At 41.0% G+C, this 8,007-nt stretch overlaps 1 pseudogene; it reads left to right on the top strand.

Moving 5' to 3' along the window:
• Positions 1-2,069: 2,069 nt before the first annotated feature.
• Snw1-ps1 (SNW domain containing 1, pseudogene 1) lies at positions 2,070-3,649 on the top strand (annotated as a pseudogene).
• The last annotated feature ends 4,358 nt before the right edge of the window (positions 3,650-8,007 follow it).

The raw sequence follows: 8,007 nt of genomic DNA on the forward strand, positions 1-8,007 counted from the left end.
TATGGGTCTTTACATCTGCCTCCATCTGCTGCTAGATGAAGCCTCTCAGGAGGCAGGCTCCTGTCTGTAAGCATAGCAAAGAATCATTAATAGTGACAGGGGTTGAGTCTCTCACATGGGTCTCAAGTTGGGTCAGTCATTGGTTGGCTGTTTCCTCTGTCTCTGCTCCCTCTTTGTAGGTAAGACAAATTTTGAGTTGAAGTCTGAGTTGGGTAGGTTGATGTCCCTATGCTGCCTTTGGAAGTCCTACCTGGCTCCAGGAAGTGACCATTTCAGTCCCCTATGGTAAGAATCTCAGTAATATGACCCCCATACACTCCCCATATCCATCCCCATCCCAGGCCTCCAGCTAGTCCCAGAGATGCCTCCCACAGGTTTCCATTCTCACTCCCAACCCTGTCCTTGCTCTCCCCACACCTGATCACCATCCCTTTTCCTCTCCTCACTCCCTCTTCTACATAGCTCTCTCTCTGTCTCTCTCTGTCTCTCTCTGTCTCTCTCTGTCTCTCTCTGTCTCTCTCTCTCTCTCTCTCTCTCTCTCTCTCTCTCTCTCTCTCTCTCTCTCCATCCACTTTTGATGACCATTTACTTTCCGCTTCTGAGTGAGATTCACAAATCCTCTCTTGGGACCTCATTATTACCCAGTTTCTTTGGGTCTGTGGATTGCATCATGGTTATCTTGCACTTTATGGCTAATGTCCACATGCAAGTCAGTACATACCATATGTGTCTTTCTGGCTCTGGGTTACCTCATTCAGAATGATATTCTCAAGGTCCATTCATTTGCCTACAAAATTCGAGATGTCTTTGTTTTTTAGTAGCTGACTAGTATTCCATTGTGTAGATGTACCACACACTCTTTATCCATTCTTCAGTTGAGAGCCATCTAGGTTGTTTCTAGTTTCTGTCTATTACAAATGAAGCTGTCCTGTAGTAAAGTAGGGCATCTTTTGGCTAGATGCTGGTGAGTGGTATAGCTGGGTCTTGAGGTAGAACTATTCCCAGTTTTCTGAGAAAACACCAAATTGATTTCCAGAGTGGTTGTACAAGTTTTTACTCCACCAGCAAGGAAGGAGAGTGCTCCCCTTCCTTCACATCCTTGCCAGCATGTGCTGTCCCTTGAGTTTTTTATCTTAGCCACTCTGGTTGGTATAAGGTGGAATCTCACAGTCATTTTGGTTTGCATTTTCCTGATCACTAAGAACATTGAACATTTCTTTAAGTGCTTCTCAGCTATTCAAGATTTCTCTGTTGAGAATTCTCTGTTTCGCTCTGTACTCCATGTTTTAATTGGGTTATTGGGTTTGTTGGTGTCTACTTCTTGAGTTCATTATATATTTTGAACAGTAGCCCTCTGTCAGATGAAGGGTTGGTGAAGATCTTTTCCCAATCTGTAGGTTGCCATTTTGTCCTATTGATGGTGTTGTTTGCCTTGAAGAAACTTTTTAGTTTCATGAGGTCCCATTTATCAATGGCGGGTTTTAGAGCCTGAGACAATAGAGTTCTGTTCAAGAAGTTTTCTCCTGTACTAATGTGTTTAAGGTTATTCCCCACTTTTTCTTCTATTCAATTTAATGTATCTGGTTTTATGCTGAGGTCTTTAATCACTTGCACTTGAGCTTTGTGCAAGTTGATAAATATGGATCTATTTGCATTCTTTTACATGCAGGCATCCAGTTAGACCAGAGCCATTTGCTAAAGACACTTTCTTTTTTCCAATGTATGGTTTTGTCTCCTTTGTCAAAAATCAAGTGTCCATAGGTTTGTAGGCTTATCTCAGAATCTTAGATTTGATTCCATTGATCAAATTGTCTGTTTCTATGCCAATTCCATGGGTTTTTTGGTTTTCCATATGAAGTTGAGAAATGCTCTCTCAAGGTCTGTACAGAATCATGTTAGAAGGTCGATGAGACTTGCATTGAATGTGTAGATTGCTAATGGTAAGATGCCTATTTTCACTATGTTAACCCTACTGATCCAGGAACATGGGAGGTCTTCCCATATTCTGATATCTTTCTTAATGTCTTTCTTCAGAAACTTGAAGTATATGCAGGAAGAAGCAGAAGAAGATGGCGCTCACCAGCTTTTTACCTGTGCCTACTCAGCTGTCTCAGCACCAACTTGAAACTAAAGAAAGGGCAAGATCTCAGAGATCACGGCAGACCTTGCTGGTCTCCTCTCGAATGGAGCATGCCCCATATGGATACAGGAAAGGCTGGATTCCAAGACTGTTAGAGGGTTTTGGAGATGGAGGTGCTTTCCCAGAAATCCATGTGGCCCAGTATCCTCCAGATATGGGGCAAAAGAAAAAAAAATGTCAAATGCACTGGCCATTGAGGTAGATCCTGAAGGGAAAAGTAAATATGATGCAATTACTCGACAGGGACAGTCCAAAGACAAGGTCATTTACAGCAAATACACTGATCTGATTTCAAAGGAGGTTATGAACGCAAATGACCCAGACCTACAAAGGCCTGATGAGGAGGCAATTAAAGAGATAACAGAAAAGGCAAGAGTTGCCTTGGAGAAGTCTGTGTCTCAGAAGGTTACTACAGATATGCCAGTTCGTGCAGCTGGCTCCTGCTCAGTATATCTGCTGCACACCATCTCAGCAAGGAGTAGCATTCAATTCTGGAGCCAAACAGAGGGTTATTCGGATGTAGACATGCAGAAAGACCCAATGGAGCCTCCAAGATTTAAGATTAATAAGAAAATTCCCCGGGGGCCACCATCTCCTCCTGCACCTGTAATGCACTCTCCTAGTCGGAAGGTGACTGTAAAGGAACCGCAAGAGTGGAGGATCCTTCCTCGTATTTCCAACCGGAAGAACACTGAGGGGTATACGATTCCATTAGATAAACAGCTGGCTGCTGGTGGAAGAGGACTTCTGACTGTCCACATAAATAAACATTTTGCCAAACTGGCTGAAGCAGATCAAAAGGCTCGAGAAAAGGTGGAGATGTGAGCCCAAATAGAGAGAAAGATGGCTCAAAAAGAAAAGGAGAAACACGATAAACCTAGAGAAATGGCCCAGAAAGCCAGAGAAAGGAGAGCTGGGATCAAAACCCATGTGGAAAAAGAAGATGGAGAAGCCCGTTGAAGAGATGAAATCTGTCATGACAGGTGGAAAGAGAGGCAGCACTACCAGAACCTTCCGAGGGCAGCTCCTGATAAGAGGTCAAAACTAGAGAAATGAAAATCGAGATATCAGTGAAGTCATTGCTCTTGGTGTGCCCAATTCTCAAACTTCCAATGAAGTCCAGTACCAAAGGCTCTTCACCCAGTCCAACGAACGGTATGAACAGCAGATTTGCAGGTGGAGAAGATGAAATTTACACAGTTTGTGATCAGGCCTGGAGAGGTGGGAAAGATGTGTCTCAGAGTAGCTACAAGTCCAGTAAAATCTGGACAAAGGCATGTATGGTGATGACCTCGAAACCAGGATAAAGACACAGATTTGTTCCTAATAAAGAGTTTTCAGGTTCAGACTCTAGACAGAGAAGTACCAGTTCAGTTTGAGGAAGATCCTTTTGGTTTGGACAAGTTTTTGGAAGAAGGGAAACAGCATCGTGGATCTAAAAAACCTTCAGATAGCAGTCGCCCCGAGGAACATGATGAGCATGAAGTCAAGAAGCAGAGGAAGGAGTAGATGGACTTCTGGAAACAATCTCACACATATACAGCAGAGGACTGCTTGGTCTGGCCTCAGTGAGAGAAGATGGACCTAACCCTCAAGAGACTTGAGACCCCCAGAAATTGGGAAGCCTGGTGGGGTCAGGGGGAACCATCCTCTTAGAGACAGTGGAAGAGGAATTTTTGGAGAGATGATAGGGAGGGAGATAACAACTGGACTATATTAAAAATTATTAAAGATTAAAACAAAATACCCTTGAAGTTCTTGTCATACATACAGGTATTTCACTTGCTTGGTTATTAGAGCTAAACCAAGATATTTTATATTATTTGTGGCTATTGTAAAGGATGTTGTTCCACTAATTTCTTTCTCAACCCATTTATCATTTGTATAAAGAAGGGTTACTGATTTTTTTTTTGTAGTTAATTTTGTTTCTAGCCACTTTGCTGAAGATGCTTATCAGCTGTAGGAATTCTCTGGTAGAATTTTTGGGGTCATTTATATATCATACTATATTATCTATCATATTATCTGCAAATAGAAATACTTTGACTCCTTCCTTTCCAACCTATACCTCCTTGATCTCCTTTAGCTGTTATATTGTTCCAGCTAGACCTTCAAATGCTATGTTGAATAGATTGGGAGAGAGTGGGCAACCCTGTCTTGTCCCTAATTATGTAGAATTGCTTTCAATTTCTCTCCATTTAGTTAGATATTGGATACTGGCTTGCTGTATGTTGCTTTGATTATGTTTAGGTATGGGTCTTGTATCCCTGATCTCTCGTAGACTTTTAACGGGAAGGGGTGTTGAATTTTGTCAAAGGCCTTTCCAGCATCTAATGAGATGATCATGTGATTTTTTTTTCTTTCAGTTTGTTTACATGGTGGATTACATTGATAGATTTCCATATATTGAACTATCCCTGCAACCCTAAATGAAGCCTTCTTGATCATGGTGGATAATGTCTTTGGTGTGCTCTTAAGATTCAGTTTGGGAGTATTTTTGCATCAAAGTTCACAAGGGAAATTGGTCTGGAATTCTCTTCCTTTGTCGAATCTTTGTGTAGTTTAGGTATCAGGGTGACTGTAGCCTCATTGAATGAGTTAGGTAGTGTTCCTTCTGTTTTTATTTTGTGGAATTGTTTGAGGAGTATTGGTATTAGTTCATCTTTGAAAGTCTGGTAGAATTCTGCACTAAAACCATCTGGCTCTGGGCTTTTTTCTTTTCTTTATTTTTTTCTTTTTTGATTGGGGGACATTTAATGATTGCTTATATTTTCTTAGGAGTCATGAGACTGTAAATAGTTTACCTGAGTTTGGTAAGTGGTATCTGTCTAGAAAATCATCCAATTCATTTAGATTTTTAATTTTGTGGAGCCCAGGCTTTTGAAGTAAGACCTAATGATGTTTTTAATCTCCTCAGTTTCTGTTCCTACGTCTCCCTTTTCACTTCTGATTATGTTTATTTGGATACTGTCTCTCTGCCTTTTCCTTTTCTTTTCTTTTTTTTTTTTTTTTTTTTTTTTTTTTTTTTTGGAGCTGGGGACCGAACCCAGGGCCTTGCGCTTGCTAGGCAAGCGCTCTACCACTGAGCTAAATCCCCAACCCTCTCTCTGCCTTTTAGATAGTTTCACTAAGGCTTTGTCTATATTGTTGATTTTCTCAAAGAACTAGCTCTTGGTTCTGTTGATTCTTTGTATTGTACTCTTTTTTTTTTTTTGGTTCTTTTTTTGGGAGCTGGGGACCGAACCCAGGGCCTTGCGCTTCCTAGGCAAGCGCTCTACCACTGAGCTAAATCCCCAACCCCTGTATTGTACTCTTTGTTTCTTTTTTTTTTTTTTTTTTTTTTTTTTTTTTTTTTTTTATTAACTTGAGTATTTCTTATATACATTTCAAGTGTTATTCCCTTTCCCGGTTTCCGGGCAAAATCCCCCTCCCCCCTCCCCTTCCTTATGGGTGTTCCCCTCCCAACCCTCCCCCCATTGCCGCCCTCCCCCCATAGTCTAGTTCACTGGGGGTTCAGTCTTAGCAGGACCCAGGGCTTCCCCTTCCACTGGTGCTCTTACTAGGATATTCATTGCTACCTATGGGGTCAGAGTCCAGGGTCAGTCCATATATAGTCTTTAGGTAGTGGCTTAGTCCCTGGAAGCTCTGGTTGCTTGACATTGTTGTACTTTTGGGGTCTCGAGCCCCTTCAAGCTCTTCCAGTTCTTTCTCTGATTCCTTCAACGGGGGACCTATTCTCAGTTCAGTGGTTTGCTGCTGGCATTCGCCTCTGTATTTGCTGTATTCTGGCTGTGTCTCTCAGGAGCGATCTACATCCGGCTCCTGTCGGTCTGCACTTCTTTGCTTCATCCATCTTGTCCAATTGGGTGGCTGTATATGTATGGGCCACCTGTGGGGCAGGCTCTGAATGGGTGTTCCTTCAGTCTCTGTTTTAATCTTTGCCTCTCCCTTCCCAGCCAAGGGTATTCTTTTTCCTCATTTAAAGAAGGAGTGAAGCATTCACATTTTGATCATCCGTCTTGAGTTTCGTTTGTTCTAGGGATCTAGGGTAATTCAAGCATTTGGGCTAATAGCCACTTATCAATGAGTGCATACCATGTATGTCTTTCTGTGATTGGGTTAGCTCACTCAGGATGATATTTTCCAGTTCCAACCATTTGCCTACGAATTTCATAGACTCGTTGTTTTTGATAGCTGAGTAATATTCCATTGTGTAGATGTACCACATTTTCTGTATCCATTCCTCTGTTGAAGGGCATCTCGGTTCTTTCCATTTTCTGGCTATTATAAATAAGGCTGCGATGAACATAGTGGAGCACGTGTCTCTTTTATATGTTGAGGCATCTTTTGGGTATATGCCCAAGAGAGGTATAGCTGGATCCTCAGGCAGTTCAATGTCCAATTTTCTGAGGAACCTCCGTACTCTTTGTTTCTAATTAATTAATTTCAGCCCTGAGTTTGATTATTTCCTGCCATCGGCTCCTCTTGGTTGTGTTTGCTTTTTGTTCTAGAGCTTTCAGGTGTGCAGTTAAGTTAGTAGCATGAGATGTCTCCAACTTAGCAGATACTTAGTGCTATGAACTTTCCTCTTAGCACTACTTTTATCGTGTCCCATAAGTTTGAGTATGCTGTGTCTTCATTCTTATTGAATTCTAGGAAGCCTTTGATTTCTTTATTTCTTCCTTGACCCCGTTGTCAATGAATAGAGAATCGTTCAGTTCCCATGACTTTGTAAGCTTTCTGTTTTCCCTGTTGTTGTGGTCCAGCTTTAATCATGGTGGTATGAAAAGATGCAAGGGGTTATTTCAATCTTCTTGTATCTGTTAAGGACTGCTTTGTGACTGAGTACATAGTCAGTTTTGGAGAAGGTCCCATGAGGTGCTGAGGAGGTATATTCTTTTGTGTTTAGGTGAAAGGTTCTGTAGATATCTGTCAAGTACATTTAGCTCATAACATTGGTTTTATATTTCTCTGTTTGTTTTGACGACCTGTCCATTGGGTGAGCTGTTGAAGTCCCACAGTATGAACATGTGGAACTCAGTGTGTGATTTAACCTTTAATCATGTTTCTTTTACAAATGTGGGTGCCCTTGTATTTAGGACATAAATGCTCAGAACTGAGATGTCATTTTCACGGATTTTTTTCCTTTGATGAGTATACAGTGTCTTTCCCCATCCCCTTTGATTAATTTGGGTTGGAAGTGTAATTTATTAGATAATAGAATGGCTATTCCAGTTTGTTTCTTCGGTCCATTTGCTTGAAAAACTTTTTTCCACTCCTTTACTCTGAAATAATGTTTCTCTTTGTTTCTGAGAAGTGTTTCTTGTATGCTGCAGAATGATTGATTCTGTTTATGCATCTATTCTATTAGCCCGAGTCTTTTTAATTGGGAAATTGAGTCCACTGATGTTGAGAGAGATTAATGAACAGTGATTTTTAATTCCTATTATTTTGATGATGGTGGTGGTGGTAGGATGTATTGCTTCCCTGGTTTTGTTTTTGCTGGTATAGAATTACTTGTTTCCTGTGTTTTCTTGGGTGCAGTTAACCTTCTTTGGTTGGGGTTGTCCTTTTAGTGTTTTAGTGGACTCGTGGATAAACATTGTTTAAATTTGGTTTGGTCTTGAAATATCTTGTTTTCTCCATCTCTGGTGATTGAAAATTTTGTTGGATATCATAGCCTAAATAGGCACCTGTGGTTTTTTTAGACACTACAAGATATCTGTCCAGGACTTTCTAGACTTTAGAGTCTCTGTTGAGAAGTCAGATGTAATTCTGATGGGTCTGCCTTTGTATATTACTTGACCTTTTTCCCTTGCAGCTTTTAATATTCTGTGTTCTGTAGATTTAGTGTTTTGATTATTATG

This window comes from Rattus norvegicus, chromosome 2 (genome assembly GCF_036323735.1).
Source record: "Rattus norvegicus strain BN/NHsdMcwi chromosome 2, GRCr8, whole genome shotgun sequence".
NCBI lineage: Eukaryota > Metazoa > Chordata > Mammalia > Rodentia > Muridae > Rattus > Rattus norvegicus.